Source organism: Zalophus californianus, chromosome 9 (assembly GCF_009762305.2).
Source record: "Zalophus californianus isolate mZalCal1 chromosome 9, mZalCal1.pri.v2, whole genome shotgun sequence".
NCBI classification, from domain to species: domain Eukaryota; kingdom Metazoa; phylum Chordata; class Mammalia; order Carnivora; family Otariidae; genus Zalophus; species Zalophus californianus.
The window spans coordinates 93,320,212-93,341,253 of record NC_045603.1 but is presented as its reverse complement, the minus strand read 5'-3'; the positions used below and the strand labels follow the sequence as shown (position 1 = coordinate 93,341,253).

At 39.2% G+C, this 21,042-nt stretch overlaps 1 protein-coding gene across 1 annotated transcript in view; it reads right to left on the bottom strand.

Moving 5' to 3' along the window:
• DUSP16 (dual specificity phosphatase 16) overlaps positions 1 to 20,406 on the bottom strand; it is a 76,654-nt gene extending 56,248 nt beyond the window's left edge. The window contains exons 1-2 of the mRNA XM_027592870.2: positions 19,986 to 20,406; positions 13,384 to 13,513 (exon numbers count right to left, since the gene is read on the bottom strand). The gene's annotated coding sequence lies outside the window, so the exon portion shown is untranslated. The remainder of the gene's footprint in view (positions 1 to 13,383; positions 13,514 to 19,985) is intronic.
• Between the last annotated feature and the right edge of the window lie 636 nt (positions 20,407 to 21,042).

Sequence of the window (21,042 nt, the reverse complement as noted above, 5' to 3'; positions counted from 1 at the left end):
CCAAGAAAGTTCCGCTGACTGTTACAATGACATATGAAGCCTAGATCAGAATTTAGGTAAGAGAGGATTGAAAACAGGCACAAAAACCTGTACAAGAATGTTCACAGCGGCATTTATATGATGAATGGCTATGTAAAACATGGTATATAGCCACACAATGGAATATTATTCAGCCATACAAACAAACGAAAATTGATACCTGCTATGACATGGACAAGTTTTGAAAACATTCTCCAAAGTGAAAGAAGCCAGACACAAAAGGCTACGTATTATATGAATCTGTATATATGAAATGCCCAGAACAGGCAAATTTAGAGAGACAGAAAGATCAGTGGTTTGCCAGAGACTGCCTGGGGTGGGGGGCTGGGGCTGATGGGGAATGACTGTTAATGTGTCTAACGTTTGTGGGGGTGATAAAAATGTTCTGGAGTTAGTTGTGATGCTTGCATAGTTCCACTGGGTATACCAAAAAAACACTGAATTTTTTTTTTTTACTTTAAAAAAATGAATTTTATAGTTGTGAATTAGATCTCAATTTTTTTAAAGGGTAAATTGTACGGTATGTGATGATATCCCAATAAAGTTGTTATTTAAAAAAAAAAGACAAAGGCCAAGGAACTATACCAAATAAAAGGAAATTAAAAAGATATATGACAAGTAAATGCAGCGTCTGATCTTCAACTGGATCCTGTACTACAGAGAAAAAATGCTATGAAGACTCTTACTGGATCAACTGACAAGACTGGAATACAAATGATAGAAATGATAAGGGTATTAAGTCAATGTTAGGTTTACTGCAGTTGACAGCTCTGCCGTAGGTGGAACAGCCTTGTTCTTTGGAGACCCACTGAAGTGGTTGGGGATAAAGGGCCATGATGTGCCTAACTTATTCTCAAGTGGAAAAAATATACCATGTATATATATGAAAGAGAGCAAAGGGAGCAAACTGTTAACAGTAAATGTTGATTTTTTCTTTTCTGTACATTTAAAATGATTTCCAAACAAAAAGTTTAAAATATACAAATAAAATATACATACTCTAAGATACAAAAATTCTACTTCCAATAATTTGTCCCATATAAATATTTGCCCGAGTATATGTGAAATATTGTTCACTAAAAAACATGTTTATAATTGTAAAAAGTCAGAAACAATCTCAATGTCAGTGAATAAATGGGTTAAATATATTTTTATATCAATATAATATTACTCCCTATGGCTGTCTAAAAAGAAAGATGTCTATATGTACTGATGTAGAATGGTTTCCACAAATATATTCTTTTTTTATTGAAGTATAGTTGACATACAAGGTTTTATTAGTCTCAAGTGTACAACATAATGATTTGACAATTCTGTATATTACTCAGTGCTGACCACGATAAGTATAGTCACCATCTTTCACCATACAATGTTATTAAAATATTATTGACTCTATTCCCTATGCTGTACTTTTCATCTCTGTGACTTATTTCAAAAACATATTATTTTGTGAAACAAAAAAACAAAACAATAGGGATATAGGAAGAATGGGATCCTCCCTTGCAACAGAAGCAATTAAAACCTAAGCAGCTCAGGCATGTGCTGATTTAGTTAGGAAATAATTTAAAACTGTTCTCTATATGTATTTATGAAGCTAGTTATTTATTTGTAGATAGGTATAATTTTCTCTCCTACAACACTGATAATGTAAAGTTTCCTAGTGAAAAAAGAAACTAACACAATCTGGATGCCATTCTCTCTTAGTTAACTCAAAATCTCTCTTAATAAACTTTTAAAAATTCAAATACCACATGTATACTAGAAAGCATACAAGTATGAATGTACAACCAAAGAACTCTTAGCAAAGTTAGCATATTCATGTAACTACTTTTTTTTTTTTTTTGCGAGAGAGAGAGAGAGAGAGAGAGAGAGAGAGAGAGAGAGGAACACAAGCAGGGAGAGTGGGAGAGGGGGAAGCAGGTGTCCCGCTGAGCAGGGATCCTGATGCGGGGCTCGATCCCAGGACCCTGAGCCAAAGGCAGACGCCTAACAACTGAGCCACCCAGGCGCCCCTGTAACTACCATCCTGATCAAGGAATAGAAGACTCCAGAAGCTGGCTTCATATACTATCCCCTCAATTAATCTCCTTCCCTATAAAGGTCACTGCTATCCCAACTTCTTATGCCAGATTCGTTTTGCCTGTTTTTGCCTGTCTAAACTCTTTTGTTCAACACTATATTTGAGCCCATGTTGTTGTAAATAGCAATAGCTTCTCCTGTTCACTGCTATACAGTATTTCACTGAATATATGACAGTGTACCTATCCATTCTTCTACTGACAGGCCATCTAGGCTGTTTCCAGTTTGGAGTTGTTATAAACTGTACTATGAACATTCTTGTATGTGACTGTTGGTGAACAAAAGTACACATTTCTTCTGGGTATACACTTAAGCATGGATTTACTGGATCGGAGGTATGATGAATAGGAAAAGCTTTAATATAATACTACATACTATAACTACAGTTATAATTGCTGTTTTGCTGTTTGTGTTTCTATATAAATTTTAGAATCAGCTTGTGTAATGATTTTGGACATCTTTCATTAGATTTATTTAGTCCTGGGCGCCTGGGTGGCTCAGATGGTTAAGCATCTGCCTTCAGCTCAGGTCATGATCCCAGGGTCCTGGGATCGAGTGCCGCATCGGGCTCCCTGCTCCTTAGGAGCCTGCTTCTCCCTCTGCTTCTCTCTGTCTTTCATGAATAAATAAATAAAATCTTTAAAAAAAAGAAAAAAAAGAATATTAAAAAAAAAGATTTATTTAGTCCCAGGTATTTGAATTTTTTGATGATATTATAAACATCATCTTTCTCAAAACTTCATCTTCTGGTTATTACTGTTATACATAAATACATATTTTGTATACAGACGTCATATCTAGGAATATTACTGAACTTACCTTTAACAAAGTATTATTTTTAATCTACATGAAGTAAAATTCATATTTTTTGGTGTACAGTTCTAGGAGTCTTGACCAAATGTAACCATCCCTATGACCACAATACAGAACAGTTCCATCACCCAAAAAAATTCCCTCATGCCACTCCTTTGTAATCAACACCTTCCGCCACCCTCAAAGCCTGGCAAGCACTCACCTGTTCTCCATACCTACAGTTTTGCCCTTCTAGAATATGGTTTAAATTGAATCACACAGTGTGTAACTTTTTGAGAGTGGCTTCTTTCACTCAGTATAATGCTTTTAAGACTTACCTATGTTGTGGCATACATCAATAGTTTGTAGGGATGTCCCACACTTAGTATATTCATTCACCAGTTGTAGGAAATTTGGGTTCTTTCTAGTTATTGGTGATTACACATAAAGCTGCATAACCATTTGAATACAGGTTTTTGAGGGAACATAAGTTTGCATTTTTAAGTAAATACCTAACAGTAAGGCTGATGAGTCATATGAGAAGTGTACACTTATCTTTATAAGACACTGCCAAACTGTTTTCCAAAGCAACTGTACCATTTTGCACTCCCACCAGCAACACATGAAAATTCCGTTTGCTCTCTATCCTTACCAGAACTTGGTACCATATTTAGGAAGTCTCTATTTTTGTTTGTTAAGAGCTTTGTATCATGAACAGATATTGTATTTTAACAAATGCTTCGCCTGAATATACTGATAGTCGTATGATTTCTCTACTTTTACAGGTAATGTGGTGAATTACATTGATTTTTGAATACTATCAAAATGCTTATATATTCCCTATTTAGTTAGAAAAAGCTTACTTATTATCACACAAATTGTGATTGAATTTTAAGTTACTCTGATAAAAAGGTACCTGGACAATGAAGTCTAATGCTATTCTAAAAGCTACTACCTAGCCAAAATTGGAGGATTGTTTCAGTCACACTTCCTAGCAAATCTTTCCCCACCAAATACAAAACAGATCAGAGAAATGGTGACCAAATCAGTCTTAGAGCCATATGTACCACTCTAATGTTTAAAATGTGGATTCTGAAACATCCAAAAGGGAAGAGAACTTCTATCACAAATGATATTAATGTTGTTAATGAGTAACATTGTATATGTTTAAAAACCAGAAATGAAATTATAGTAAAAAATATATTTCCCATGCAACATAAATGGACAATGAAAACATCTGATAGTTGTATATATTATAAATTTATGAAATGCTATCATTTGATGGGGAAATCTTACACCCTTTTGATAATGAGGACATTAATGAATTCTGGCCTACTAATTACCATTAGTTAGTTTTATATTTTCACTTTACCTGTTCTCTGGGGGTTGTTTTTTCACAACTAAATGACCAACAATAATCAGAGAGATGGGTGATGAGAAGCCCCACGGGGCCTAAATAATCTTTTGCAATGAAATTGTCGTAATGTTATCAAATGCATTTTCAATTCTTGAGTTCTGTATAATCTAGGTTAAGAATGACCCAGGGTGGCTCTATACATTTTGGCAGCTTCCCACACTGTAGCTCTCTGAAGTTACCTTAGTCTTCTGCATTACCTCCCCTGTTCACACACTCAGCTCTATTCAGTATCTTGGCAAAAGAAGAGATTGGTAATGTTCCATCGAGACCTGACAACATACCAGAAAGCAATGCAGATGTCATGGATAGCCAAGCACAAAGGCAATACTGGACTGGTTATCTTGAGTTCCACTGCAAGCACTATGAACTCCTCCCTCTTTCTGGGCCACCATGCACATTCCTCACCCATTTGTATTTGGTTTACTGGACTTTACTTGTTGCTCTTCTTACCTCGTAGAGTTCTAGTAGCATTAGAGCATTTTAAGTCAGAGCACCATAGGGTGATATGGTGATATAACTAAGATAAGCTCCCTGAAGACTGGTCATCTGCCAAATAGTATCCATAAGATGCAAAAAAATTAAAAATATCAAGTACCTGAAATCTAAAAGTAATTCTAAGCATATTATAGCACAGTCTACAGTATCCTTCAACCTCAACCACCACAATCACATTACTTCTTTTAATTCCTACCACACTATCACTATGAAAGCCACAAAGAATAAACAAATCAGTTGGGTAATACTTCTTTAAAGCTGGCATTTAACTCAGAAAGATAGCTGGTTTTACAGAAGTAAAAATTCACTGAGTTTGGACTGGGTGTTCTGTTTGCTCTGTGAATTTAAAACAACAACAAATATGCTGTCCGATGAACTTTGGACATGTGAGTAGGTTTTTAAAAAACACCTGCCGTATATCTCCAGGGCAAAGTACAACATACCCACTGAAGGACTTGTGTAGAGCAGTAGTAAAAGAAGTAATCAGGCTCAGGATTTGAGGGTCATACCCCCAGAGCAAAAGGAGTAAAATTTGTAAAAGTAAAAAACCAAAGATGTGACAAAGCTTCTGTGGAGTGCTTATTAGCCATCAACAAAGATTTCTCTCTCTAGGGGTCAGTATGACTGAGGATCAAAGGAAACGTTGGCAGCTCGAGGTCAGGTGGTAAAAGGCAATACTCTCAAAACTAAGATTTTTAACACCTCAGTTACCATCTTGTCGGTCCCCATGGTTTCACAGGTAATGAGGAAGAGGAGGAAGAGGAGGAGAATGAATCTGAGGCCTCAAATTCTCTTTGGAATACAAAGCCCTCAACTAAGCAAGCTGTACTGTTAACAGCTAGAGATGGATGGGGCTACCCTGCTCTTCCTATACTCCACTCATTCCATTTTCGTATCTCTGCATTATCACACCTGATCTGTGAGTAGTTCTAAGTTGCCAATCCGTATTTTAAAAACAAAATGGCACCTTACCAAAAAAAATCAAATAACCCACTTAAACATTTCTCCAGAGAGGATATACAAATGGCTAACAAGTATATAAAAGATGCTAAGAACCTTGTGCACTCTTGGTGGGATTACAAAATGGTGCAACCATTATGCAAAACAACATGGTAGCTCCTCAAAAAATTAAAAATAGAACTACCAAATGATACAGCTATCAACTTCTGGATATACATCTAACGGAACTGAAAGCAGGGTCTCTAAGAGATATTTGTACACCCATGTTCATAGCAGCATTATTCATAATGACTAAAAGCAACTCAAATGTCCATCGACAGATGAATAAACAAAGAGTGGTTATACATAAAATGGTAATACAATATTAATCAGCGTTCAAAAGGAAATCCTGTCACATGCCACAACACGAATGAACCTCAAAGACATTATGCTAAGCAAAATAAGTCACAAAAAGACAAACGCTATATGATTCCACTTACATGAAGTATCTAAAATAGTCGACATCATAGAAACAGAATGTAGAATGGTTACCAGGGGCTGAGGGCAGGGAGAAATAGGGATTTGCTGGTTAATGAGTAAAGAGTTTCAGATTGGCAAGATGAAAAGGTTCTAAAGGTAGGCTTTACAACAAAGTGAACATACTTAACACTACTAGTTAAGATGGCAAACTTTATGTTGTTTTTACCACAATAAGAAAAAAGAAAAAAAAAAAGACAATAGATCTCTCGCTTTTTCTTGCTGTGTCCCTCCCAACCTTTCACATTTAAAGGAGCCAAGAAGTGCCCCAGGACACTGTCTTCCTTCTCCCCAACTACCCTACAGAAGCAGCCAGCTATCACACTGCTCTCCGAGCAAGTGGGGCAGGTCTGCAGTCCCAGGAGGGAAGGAGAAATGGCCACTTGAGGACCTCAAGTGGACTGGCCTCCACTTCTAACTGTGACTTTATCCTCCAGCCTAAGAAAGTGGACACTAGTGTGCTGGACCCCCAGTTGAAGAACGCCCAGGGAGAAGAATAAGGAGTCTTTTATGGTGATTTGTTTAAATCATGAAGAATGGAAAATAAAGAGATGGTGCCAAGTGTAAACTCCTTGATGACCGAGTACATGCTATACTTCCTTGCGTCCCTTCTAATACCTCACTCTTAAAAGTCACTCAGTAAATACTTGTTCATGCTGATAACAATGACATATTGAGGACCACTGGCAAAAAGAATGGGTCTTTTGTCCAAAAAAATAAGCCTACCAGACTCAGAAGCCAAAGTGCTTATTTTAATGAATGAATGGTCATTTCCATAATAAAAATCTCCAATGATTTCACAATAACTTTTACTAAAAACTTGTATAAATCTACTTTTTCCTGGCAAGTGAATACCACACTGCCTAACATTTATACTTGGAAATTTCCCCACCCCCACAAAAATAATGTATCTCTTTAAACCAACATCATTAATTACATTCTATAATGAGATAGCCACTAACAGCATCTAAGATCCTTCAACACGGGTCATTCATCTGCCAGAAAAAAAACGCTTGAGTTTGTCTTTCAGTTGGACTGTAGACAAGAGAAGGGGTTTTCCACTGTACATGATTTTTATTGGTTATAAAATCAAGCTTCCTCAATATTTACATTAACAAGGCTCTTAGTCACTCACATAAGGAAAAATGAAAACAATTGCTTTAATTACATACTTAAGACGGTTTGAGAAGAAAAAGTTTCTGATATTTGGATATTCTGTGGTAATGAAATTAGATGCCCCTAAGCTACCCTTAAGCTGTTTAAAGCAGCTGTTAAATTTGTATACATACATGCATTTTATTCTTAAAAATACACCCCATAGCGCAGGTGCCTTTTGGTCACTTAAATGCCACAGTTAACAATGTTAATCTCCAGGGTCTCCCAATACTGATGAACCAAATAAAATGCAGCAGGTTCATTCTATAAGATTTTTGCTGGAGAAAAGATGAAAACTTTTTAGGTTAACATTTTAACAGCCTCTTTTATAAGTAGTGTAATTGCTCTGCAATTTGCTAGAGTTGGGAGTATGATTTTCAACTCACTGTATGTCCAAATTTATATAATCTTGACAGGATTTTATATGAGGAAGAAAATCACTGGTCTTGCTGAAACACAAGTAGAATCCCATTTAAAGGCAATTGAAACCTCAAAGGTCCTGCCTCATTCAAGTAAAATTTAGTTGCCACAATGCATGAAGGGAATCACTTTCCTTTAGTTGTCCTTTAATTTTATCTAAGACAAATATGTGGTGCGAACAGTATTAACAAAAAAGAATAAATGCCCAATAGGCAAAAGGGGATGTTCTACCAAGTTTTTAACTATAGTGTTTCAAATTAAGCCTCCTGGTAGGACAACTTGCATTTTCTCAGAACACTGTACCAAGAGTGTTTTGGTTATAGACTACACACATGTATATACATGTCCCTCTATAAAAATAAAAATGTATTTGGTTTTCCATTTTCAGTGGAAATCTGGGGCAGAATATAAGTAACTGCCCAAAAGTCAAAACCTCATTTTAGCTTTAACTTTCTATACCATCAAGATCTTCATTAAAGATACTACCCAGCTAGCAATGTGACTAGGAAACACCACACGTTTTCCTGTCTTCTCTCTAATCCTGTCCACTTTTTTGATAAAAAAAGGTAGTAAGTGTGAAGTGGTCAAGACAGGGGGAAAAAAAAGGTAGTTAAGTGTGAAGTGGTCAAGACGGGGAAAAAAAGGTAGTTAAGTGTGAAGTGGTCAAGACGGGGGAAAAAAGGAGAGAGACATGAATTTTAGAACTGGAGATTACATCTAAGATGATCTTAATACAATATTCTCATTTCACACTTGAGAAGACTAAGACTAGTCTTTAAATTAGCTCTACAACTAATTGGGATATAGGTCTGTACAACCTTCCACTAAAATCAGAAAGAAAATGGATATGGCCTTAATTTGAGGAGGAAACTTAAAACAGCCTCTAGACTAAAGGAAAGTGTTTTAGCACATTACCTACCCGTCTTTGGGCTTTCCTTTCTATGTGACAGAAACACAGCTACCCAACAGACATGGCTTTCCCTCTAACTTGCTAACAGAATCTCAATTTCTCCTGGGCTGCACTCAGTGTGCCGAACCCTAGGAAATGATAATCCCACTCCCTTCGGCCATAAACATTTCCCCAGTCTCTCCTGTGACTGGGGGCAGTCTTGTAATACAGCTCAAGCAAATGAGACTTAAGAGAAAGTGGAATGGATGCCTCTGGAAAAGATTTTGTTCTCTGTTAGGCAAGCACAGGAGGAGGGACTGCTTGCTTGGTCCCCTTCCTCCTTCTTGCCTTGGAAAGGAATGTGATGTCTAGAGCTGAGGCAGCCATTTTGTGACCTGGCAACAGTAAATGAACAGGAAAGAAGTGGCAAAGTCAAAGCCCACGGCAAACCAGGGGCCTTGAGAACACTGCTGAGCAGCTAAACCGACAGACCACCTACCTCTGAACTGCATGAACTGCATAATAACAAACAGCTTATGGTGTAAACCTCTGCTAGTGGATTTCTATTAACTACAGCTGAAAGCAGTTCTGAATTTTTTTTTTTTTTTTTTTAGATTTTATTTATTTGATAGAGAGAGCGCACGCAAAAGCAGGGGGAGCAGCAGAGGGAGAGAGAGAAGCAGGCTCCCTTAAGGGAGCCCAACACAGAGCTCCATCCCAGGAACCCGGGATCACGACCTGGGCCTGGGCCGAAGGCAGACACCCAACTAACCAAGCCACCCAGGCGCCCCCAGTTCTGAAATTTAAAAAAAAAATTTCTCTAGCATGCTATGATTTTCCTGCCCAATCTCACTCCCATTACAATATATTCTGCTTACACTACATGCAACTAAGAGGTGACGGGATTATATTTCTCCTGAATAGGTAATAGAGACCAATCTACAGTACCTCAACTACATGACTCTATTAAAATGTCATCAATAGGGAAAACATAAAGGAAGAAAACATGATTTAGAATCATGTTTGTTCTTCATTACTGACTTTGATCCTTCCTTCTGCCATCTCAAATCCTTTTTGGAAATAAGTACCACATGTAAAACAAACTGATAAATGATATCTATTGGAACGAAACTCTTCTGTCTCCTGTTAGTAAAAAATGAAGTATTACAATTTCACTCTTGAATCTGCAGTCCCAAACCTGGCGCAGCCAATATTTTCATATACTGATGCTCACAATCAAAGTTTAGAGACTTACCAGCACTACACCAAACTCACGGCATTGTTATTTTCTACTATAATGGAATATATATGGGCTATAATAATAAAATTTAAATGTTGGTAAGACATTAAAAGTCAGACTATCCAGTGCAGTGATTTAAATAGTTATTTTAACCATATTTTGATGGAAATCTTTCAAATATATGTTTATCTCCATGACTCCTGCTGTACCCAGCTCTGCACTTCCCCAGGCCCCACTGTCCCTGCGCCCAGCACACAGGAGAACCTGCTTCACCCCCCAGCCCTCTCTTACCCTCCAGTGCTTATCTCTCCACTCTGTCCACAGCCCAGTCCTGCCTGCAGCTGTTCCCATGATCACCAATGTCTACACCACTCACTCTCCTTTCATAATTTCTTCTTTCTAACCTCATTTGTCTTCTGTCATCCCTCAGCTTCCTTAGGGGGTAAAAAAAAAAAAAAAAGTCAACAGCCTCCCTGGTTGGAAGGAACAAACAACTGCCATCAGCACCGATTCTCCTCTCAATTATGAAACCATCCCTTCTGTTGCCATTCAAGAAAAAAATGAGCAGGTACTAATTTTGAGCACAGATATAAATGAGTATGAACAGATATCTATGTATGTGCATATATGGGGCTCCATGCTTTTCTAGTTTAAAAAGAAAAAAACAGGGAGAACAAATGCTCATTTTTTGTTCAGCTGCAGAGTGCTTTTACCGACTCCTCCCTTCTGTCTGTCCTCTAACCACTTTCTGGTATTATATGACCTTCCACCCATTATGGTCTCTGGGTCGCATGGCTCATCCCACACACTAGCATATTCCCTTCTTCCTCATAAATTGATCAGTTAAGATGGGAACATTACTTAATTTATATAGATGTCTATGTCAGACTTCTCTAAAAATGTTAGGACACGGTGGTAGTTATATCAGTATTGTCCAAGTTTGATCCAGAGACCCCGGTGGGAGGTCCCTGAGACCCTTTCAGGGGATCCATGCTGGCAAAACTATTTTTAGTAATACGAAGAGGTTATCTGCCTTTTTTGCTCTCACTCTCTCGTGAGTGTTACAACAGCAAATCCAGAGGATACATGGTATGTGGTGACAATGTATCATGCTGACAACTAGTGGAACATATGCTCATATATTCTTGTGTTTTCTAGCATTTTCTAAGGTAGTAAGGCATAAATATATACATTTTCAGAAATGAGTTGAGTGTATTCTCAGTACTTTCATGTTCCTAGCAATAGCAATCTTTGGTAATATCTGCTATAATCTCCATAACTTCATTATCATCCAATGAATTCATTTAGTGTTTAAAGAAAGAGAAATGGAATGTTTTAAACACTGACAAGATGAGCTCTTTAAAAGCAAAAGACTTGGGGCGCCTGGTGGCTCAGATGGTTAAGCGTCTGCCTTCGGCTCAGGTCATGATCTCAGCATCCTGGGATTGTGTCCCACCTCGGGCTCCTTGCTTAGCAAGGAACCTGCTTCTCCCTCTGCCTGCCACTCCCCCTGCTTGTACTCTACCTCTCTCTCTGGCAAATAAATAAAATCTTTGGGGGAAAAAAAAAAGCAAGACTTTACATATCAGAAATAAACAAGCCACTGAAGCATTATACAGGGTAAATAACCAGATTGCACTGGTTTAACAGTGCACACAATAGCTGAGAAACTAATGAAGCGTGGTATGGTTAACACTGCTGAATGTCTGCTGGATGAAAAGTCAGTAAGAGGAATCATAGCAGTGCCACTTAAAAATGATGCAGGATCTCATCAAATTAAAGATTTAGTTGCAAACATGAGTTAGAAGTTAATATCTCACCTTAAGGACTGTACTTATGCTTTATAAGTGAACAGATCCGTAGACATGGGTGGACTTACTGTTTTGTTTTCACTATTCCAGTATCCATGCCAACTAATTGAAGAAGGTCTTCTTTTATGTGAATTGTTGCAACAAATAAGAATGCTACTGAATTACTCAAAGTATTAAATAACTTTTTTGAGTCTCATGATTTATCCTGAAACAACTATGTAGATATCTGCTCTGAGGGTACAAAAGATGGGCAAAACTGCTGGTGCTTTAGCATGAATCAAGGCAGAAGTATAAAACTGTACTAGTAATAATTATATCCTTCACTGTATCAATCATTTAAAAAAAAAAACCAGTTTCACTTCACAATGTCCCTGAAAAAACATTAAATAAGAGTTATTAATTTCATTGCATCTCACTCTTGAGAACTTGGGTCTTTCTAATATTCTGTGTGATGAAATGGGAGGTACACAAAAAAACACTTCTGCTGCATATTTAATACAATGGCAGTCTTAAGGAAAAGGATTTATACAATTGTTGCAGTTGTGAGGTAAACTGTACACTTTTTTCATAGAATATCATTTTTGCTTAAAAGAATGACTGGCAGACAACAGTTATTCAGACTGAGGTATTTGGCAGACATTTTCTCTAAAATGAATAAAGTGAGCCTGACACTTCAAGGAAAAAAACTGACAATATCTGTTGCCGATGATAAAATTTGAGCTTTCAAAATTAGAATTTTGGAAAACTTGAACTCAACAGCAAAATCTTGACCACTTCCCAATTCTCAAAGGCTTTTTTGATGAGAATAATGGTCATATTAATGAATGTGACTTGTTAAATATTGTGTAATCAAATGTGTCAATATTTGAAAGATCTGTATAACTCAGTAAACCATTATTTTTCAAATGACCAATGCATGATGTTACAAAATCACATACAGGTCAAAGATCCATTCAAAGTTCAAGATGGACCAATAGAATTTTAATGTTATGGAATATAAAAAAATCACTGGTATGGTTCCAGATTCAACACTGCAACTAACTTTTAAGGATCTACCACTTGTTGAGTTTTGAAAATGTGACAAAGGATATTCACAATTACAAAAGCTATTAAAACAGTCCACCCTTTTTCAACTATGTATCTGTGTATAGAGGGCTTTCCCCATATAATTCAAACCAAACTATCATAACAGATTGAAATATAAAAGTAGTTATGAAAATCCAACTGTTTTCTATTAAGCAAACACAGTAAACAAAGTGGCAAAATGCAAATGTCACACTTCTCACTATATTTTTTGCTTTGGACTATCTTTTTCATGAAACTATGTTATCTGTATTATTAACCTTTAATAAGTTTGTTATTTTTAAATGAATAAGCATTTAAACATTTCTCAGTTTTCATTTCTAATATATTGAATATTGATGGATATATTCCACATAAACAAAAGATCTTTGGGGTCCTCAATAATTTTTAGGAATACAACGTGTCATGACACCAAAATGTTTGAAAACCAGTGGCTTATAACACCTAAAAAGAACACTTATAAGAATGTATATAAGAAAATAAGCACCTGAAAATGAATCAGAAGATCTCGGCTCCAAGTCCAGCACCACTTCTTACTTGCTTTGGGATCTGTATAAATTACTTAGACTAAGGTCTTAGTTTCCTCATCTGTTAAGATGGATAACTCATATCTTGTTCTGAGGATAAAAGAAAAAATATATCAAAGCAATTTATAAACTACAACTATGTTATTATTACAAAGTCTCAAAGTTAAGAGTTTTAAATACTTCTAATGACCAAAATTCTCCTTATTTTGGGCGCCTGGGTGGCTCAGTTGGTTAAGCGACTGCCTTCGGCTCAGTTCATGATCCGGGATCCTGGGATCGAGTCCCACATCAGGCTCCCGGCTCAGCGGGGAGCCTGCTTCTCCCTCTGACCCTCTCCCCAACTCTCATGCTGTTTCTGTCTCTCTCTCAAATAAATAAATAAAATCTTAAAAAAAAAATTCTCCTTATTTTTAAAAATCCATTACTAAAAGCAGAACTTACAGAAAATTGTGAAGGGGAGATTTTTGATTAGTCAATTAGCTCAAATGTCCAACCACAAAATTTTACTGTATTAAATTTCTTCCTCTACGGTTCTAATTGGCAATGTATATTTTAATTATTATGGGTATTTCCAAATATAGATAAAAATACAGACAATAACAAACCCCAATGTAGCCATCACCTAGCTTCAACAATTATCAAAAATTTGCCAATATTGTTTTATTTCCTTCCCATTTGTGTATGTTTGTGCCTATCCTGAAGTTTTTAAAAAACATATTAGATATCATTTCATTTTGCCTATAAATACTTCCATATGCCTCTTTAACAGATGAGAATTTTTTTAACATAACCACAATACCATTAACATGGATAAAAACTTAATGGCTATAATTCTTATATATCATCTAATACACACTCCATGTTTCCTGATTGTCTCCAAAAAAAAAAAGTCTTGTTAGTTTTTAGTTGCTTCCTATCATCAAAAAATCATTTACCAGTTCATTTTCAAGGGAACACAAGATTTTTAGCTAAAGCTAGAAGGAAAAGGAAATAATGCCATGCTTTATATACCATGTACAGTTTATAAAGCAAAGTCAACAACTATCTTCCTGAGGGATGTGTTTCTCTCCCAACCAAACAACAAAAATAACAAGAGAAACCCACTATAAAATAAGCCAGACTGGCAATACTTCAGTGTCCTAAGAGGTGACCAGAAGAGGACATAGCTCAGCTACTCAGGAAGATAAAAGCTGATAGGAGACAACCACCCACCTCTTCGGAAAAGATGAGGTCAGATCAGCCACAAACTGGAGGTGAGGTCAGGGTCCAGGTTCTCAGAGTGAGCAGCACTGCTCAAACAAGACAGGTGCCCAAGGCTATAAGGCAACCCCCTGCAGGTTTCATCTCAAAGCTCAAAAAACAATGCTCTAAGCTAGAGACTTAATGGAACCATGGTCAAAAGTAACAGTTGTGAGAATTTATTCAATTTATTCAGCAAATATTTATCAAAAGACAACTCTACTAGGCACCACCTAGGATATGAGTGGTATTTTTTTTTAATTTACACAATGCAAACAATAAGCAGCTCTCTACACATGTCTTTCCCCATTGATTTTAAGGGGAAGAGTGGAAATTACTTAATATTAATGACCTTGCCATTTACCATTACAATTTATAGTGCATCTTTTTTTCTGTAAACTGCAGTCTGCCCCACTCCTCATGCAGTCACTAAAACAAATCTGAGTTCTATTGTCCTTCTCACACACACCACAGACCCCTAGCGTTTATACCTACAATTCTTCTCTGAGTATTCAGTTTAGAAGGAAACCAAGGGGGGGGGGGGAGGGGCGCCTGGGTGGCTCAGATGGTTAAGCGTCTGCCTTCGGCTCAGGTCATGATCCCAGGGTCCTGGGATTGAGCCCCACATCGGGCTCCTGGCTCAGTGGGGAGCCTGCTTCTCCCTCTCCCTCTGCCTCTCTCCCTGCTCATGCTTTCTCTCTGTCTCAGATGAATAAATAAAATCTTAAAAAAAAAAAAAAAATAGAAGGAAACCAAGGGAATGCTAAAGAATTTCCCACCTCCTCTGAAAACTGTTTTCTCTTCCATAGGCTTAGCCCAAGTATGTCAGAATGTACTGTAGAAGCACAGGTAATATACAATTAATATAAATCCTTTTTAGAGTCCTCTACCTCAATTTCACCTATAGATTTTTTTTTATTTAAAAGTGCAGACAAGAGGAGGGAACATATTTCTCACAGAACACTTGAGAAGTACTTTATAAATGTGTTTAAAAACATGTAATAGTTACCAAAAAAATTTTAGTTGACACGATGAAGAACATCTCAACAATAACAAAACCTAGTGGTCAGATAACTATAGTGAGTCCAGACTTTCCCATTTCGGCTGACATTTTGCTTCAAGTTTCTACTATTTGTAGAAAAACAGTATAGGGGCACCTGGGTGGCTCAGTCAGTTAGGCGTCTGCCTTCAGCTCAGGTCATGATTCCAGGAGGATTAAGCCCCACATCGGGCTCTCTGCTTGGTGGGGAATCTGCTTCTCCCTCTCACACTCCCTCTGTGCTCTCTAATAAATAAAATCTTAAAAATACATAGTTGTATCATTTACATTCATCAGAATATTATACACAAAACAGAGTTAAGTGGGACCGTAACTAGCCCTCTATAATTTCCTTGACCCTGCCCGTTATCTTCATTAGACATCACAATTTGTCATCAGGCTTTCCATGTAGTGTTTACTTGTTTACTATCCCTCCATCTTCTCCCACTAGAATTTAGGGCCCATAAGGACAAAAACTTTATCTTATTTTCCACTGTATGTCCAGTTCTTAGAACAGTGTCTAACATACAGTAAAGGCTCCAAATAAATTTGCTGAATGAAGAGATGGATGAATGACCTCCCCCATTTCCTTTCCTCCATACACGTTAACCATCCTTTAAGGCCAAGGTCAAATTCTGTTATCTCTACGAAGATTACCTCCCCATTACCTCCCCCAATGCTCCAATCTCTTTCTCCCTTATACCATGAATTTGGCACTTCCCATCTGTCTGATAACTGTTTACTTTTACAAATGTACATACTTTGCTTAAAATTCTTATAATCCTCCTCTCCTTATTAAGGGCATGGATCCATGTCTCCAGCTTTGGGTATCCACTTCAGTATATATAAACAGCATATCATTAATAAATGTTTTCCTTGATTTATATCTATAGTTAATCTAGAAATCGAGTCAACAGTTCCAACTTTTTAAACCTATCCCTCCCTTTCTCAGTTGAAATTGCAGTGGGTCTCTATATTTGGCAATTTCAAGTTCTACATTCTCATATAACTTATGCTAATTCACTTTATCCATCCCTTCTCCCAAGATTAAATTTTTTATGTCATGAAAAATCTCGTGACTTTTTAATGATACCTATAATGAGGTATCTAATCCCAATCAAGGAGGAGGTGAAGTTTCATTATCCCCTTCTTGTTGCCAAAGTATTGAAGAGTATTTTTTCTCTTTATCCCTTTTTTCTTTCATGCCAAGATATATCCCATTTCCTTCTTTATTGATCATACCCCTGGCAAGCTTTTATTTCTTTGTACCTGTCCTTAGTAATCTGCCTTAGATCCTTCCTTTTGAGCCACTACTGTATTTATTTGGTTAAATTTCTAACTCTTTCTCAGTGTAGGAGAATGGCCTATTCTTAAAGCCTCTGAGCTTGCTTCTTTAAATCCAGCCAACCTTTATGAACCTCATCCCCTCACACAGCCAACCCTTGATCATGGGCTAATGAAATATACAAAAATATGAGATTATCCACAACACAAGAAAATTAAAAAAAATCGACATCTGGCTTTAAAATATATCATGTGGCTTTGGGCAAGACTTACTTTCTTAATTATGCTTTTGCTTAGGCCAACATTAGTAATATTTTCTTTTATGATGGTGGATATCTTAGTTTTGGATTTTGATGCAATTTTTAAAAAGCCAATCAAGCATCAATTGTGGTTTTTCCTATGAAGTCTTTTAACTAGTTTTTTCAATCTGTTGAAGTCTGTCATAAAATCTGGTTTCTGTTTGCCCTGATTCCTTTCCTCCCTTTTCTTAGAATTCTGATCCAAATCAACTTACTCTATATTAATTTACTTCTTCAACTTAAAATAGCATTTGCTTGAGAATGCAAAGCATTTTAAAAACAATTAAACGTTCAGTGAAATTTTTAGTCCAAATAACACAGGATAGAAAATCCCACTTTTTTTAGATAATCCAGGAAAAGTCTGGGGGAAATTACACTGGTAATTCTAGCAAAATATATTTAGTAGGATATTGTGATTGGTTGAAAATAGGAAAACGTTAATATTGGACAGCTATGTAAATCAGCTTCATCAGTATATAATCTCATAGACCAAAACCTCTATGGAATCAAATTCCCAATACAAGCATTTATAGAAAATAGCTTCAACCCTGGCCCTTCTCCTGGCCCCAGACTAAACTCCGCACCCACCACAGACCTGATCTCAGCCTCGCTTCTACAAATAAGTTTTAAAATGTGTAAGAAAAAGGAAAAGAACTGGGTTAACAGGATCTTCTCTTTTGCCCCCTTTTCAGTTACTGCCATTAAGTTTTTGGCCAGAGAGACCCCTAATCCTCAATTTTACAGGACTGTTTCTACTTTATAGCTGTTCAATTATTTTACATATGAATGTAGGGCTACAGTGCTTGAACTCACTTTCCTTCATACACTATTCACCATATTACCAGCAGAATTAATAAACCATTTTTAATTTTCCCCCATGTGGAACTTTGATAAGTATGCATTATTTTATCCAAAAACCAACTTTTGGGCTGGTGAATTTGGCCCAAGTTTTTATATGAGATGTTCAATGTTAACTACCCCAATTTTTTTTTAACAGCAACCTTCTACACAGTCCTCAGACTCAATAAATTCTCCAACTTTTAAAAAAAAACCAAAAAATTTTCACCGTGTCTAGTCATATTCTGATGAAAATACCTATACAAAGCCACAAATTCCTAGTTTTTCGATTCACTTTTCCAGCTTTCTGCCTTCACCAAATAAGAGAACTCCACAAGTCTCAATTAATTATGGCCTCCCAAGCTGTGTGTCCACCAATATACAGGATTCTCAAGGAAAAGTAAATCCTTCAAAGTAACTAAACTGGTAAGAATTCTTTTTTTCCTTTAAAAATTTACCTTAACTTTAAAAAAAATCTCTCTTCTTCATGGAGTTTGAAATAGTATACAACCTTTGAGGAAAGAGTTGTCACCTATGCGTACTCTGAATCAGCCCCACAAAATAAGTGGCATAAAGAGGCATTTTTCTGACAGCCTAAGTTCCCCCAATAGTAGTTAGAAGGTCTTTCATGGATGGTATATTTCTCACACACCACACACACACACACACACACACACACACAGAAAGGAAAGAAACATACCTGGTCATTTTCTAAACAGGTTTGATAGGTTTGGTTGACTTGTAAGAGCAGATTATTTACTTATAATCTTTTAAAGCAGAAGTGGCAGCCAGAGCACTGGGTAAATAAAAACTTCAGAGTTTTAAAAACCCTGCATCTTAACTCACTTCCCCTTGGTTCAAGGGGACGGCACAGCAAACCCCACGGCAAATGAGATTATGCAACAGGTTTTTCCTCTCAGCTTTATTCATCACGGGCTAGTTAGAGGTGTGCTTTCTCCAAACAATTTCAAACACCCAAGGCCTTAGGGTCTTTGCAGCTGGCGTTTCATGAACTCCTTTAGGATTTTGCAGTATTCATTCATTTTCAGATCTACTCGTATTTTCTCAAGTTAGTCACCGGGGTTTTGTTTGTTTTAGGAAATTAACCCATTACCTGAAAGCTTCAATTCTGCATGAATATTCTCCTCCCTGGTGTTTTATTACATGATACCACACATGATAAACAGATTCTCGGCTATCCCCTTGGGCTTTTTTATTTCTCACGTTTTACGGCTAGTGTAAATAAAGAAGTCACGGACGCGCTGGGCCCCCCAACACCGTGACTCGGGCCCCAGCATGAAAACGGGAGTTTTTGGTTGGTCGGTTGGATTTAAGAACGCAGCACCGTCACCACCCAGGTGGCCTCGCTGCTTACACCAAAGGCGAATTTGGGATAATGGGAACAGTCAGGCCGGGGCCCCACTTGGCAGGCGTGTTGTGTAACAGTCGCGCCTGCAAGTGAGCAGCTTCGCCCGCGAAGGTACCGCGTCCCGCGGCGGTGGCTCCTTGCGGCGGGATCCGCCGGCCGGCCGGGCCCGCTTGCAGCGGCGCGGCCGGGGGGCGCACGCACCGAGACCCCGCGCCCGGCCGCCCGCCCCCTTCCCGCTCGGCCCGGCCCCCAGCAAGGCCTACACCACCCCCCTCAAACGCTCGTGCGGCTCCGGGCCGCGGTCACCCCCACCCCGCCTCCCGGAAAGGTGGCCCGGACGCCCGGGAAGGCAGAGCCGGCGGGGCGAGAGCGCGCCGCCCGGCACCCGGAGTCCAGGCGCGCCGCGGAGCGTCCATGCTGCCGGCGCGGGCGGGCGCCCCGAGCCCCGCACCCTCCCAACCGCACGGTGTGCGCGGCCGGCCGGAGGCCACTTACTTTTGGGGCCGCCGACCTCCTGACTCCCTCCGGGAGAAATGAAAGTTGTCACGGCGTCTCCCCTCGGGCCCCCCTCGCCTGCCCGGCTTGAGAGGCGCCGCCGCGGAGCCGGGAGGGCGGCTGCGCTCCAGCTCGCGTCCGTCCCGTCGCGCTCTCCTCCTCTTCTTTTCACTATATTATCTTCTCCTTCTCTGAGGGGTGGGTGGGGGCGGGAAGCTTAGAAAGAGAGGAGACGTTTGCAACTTTTCTTCACTCTTTCTCTTCCACCCCCCCCCAGTCAGCCTTGAAAAAACAATGTTGAAAGGGGTGAAGAACTTGGGGAGGTGAAGGTGGGGGGCCGCGTGGGGAAAGCGGAGGGGGGGAGGGAGAAGTGCTAATAATCGTTTAAAAATTGATTAAAGCCCCCCAAACAGTGATACACAGAGGGGGAAAGGCGGGGGGGTGGGGTGGGGGGTTGGGGGAAAAGAGAAAGAGTCGCTGGTCAGGAAACTTCAAGCGCGGATGAGGTCATTGGTTTAAAAATAAAGAGATGGCGTCACTTGAAACCAATCCCAGTGAATGAACTCAGCGGAGCCCCGGGGAAAGGAGGAGACAGGCGAGGGCAGGGCGGTGGGCGCCGGGCGGGGCCGCGCGCCCGCCCGCCCGCCCGGGTCCGCCGCGCCGCTCCGTGCCTCGCTGCGGCCGCTCGGGGAGGGGTCGGGTCACGTTCCGTTCCGGAGTTCGGCGACTCGCAGGCAGGTTCCGCAGGCGCCGCTGGGAGGAGCCGGGGCTGCCCGAGGAGGCGGCCCCGCGGCCTCCTCCTTCCGCGCCCGCGCGCCCGCCAGCCGCGACCCCGGGCCCGGGGCTGCGCCCCAACAGGTATTTAAGGGTGTGCCCCCGCGCCCCCCCGCCCCGACCTAGACGCGGAGCTCTTTCCTCCTGGTTGCGTTGTTTCCAGCTGCCTCACCAGCGTAAAGAAACGCAAACAATGATTTGAGAGAATTGCAATCACTCCTTCGAAAGTCTGATGAATCCCTAATGCAGGGCACTGCCGTCCTTGTGAAAGGGACGTTACAGG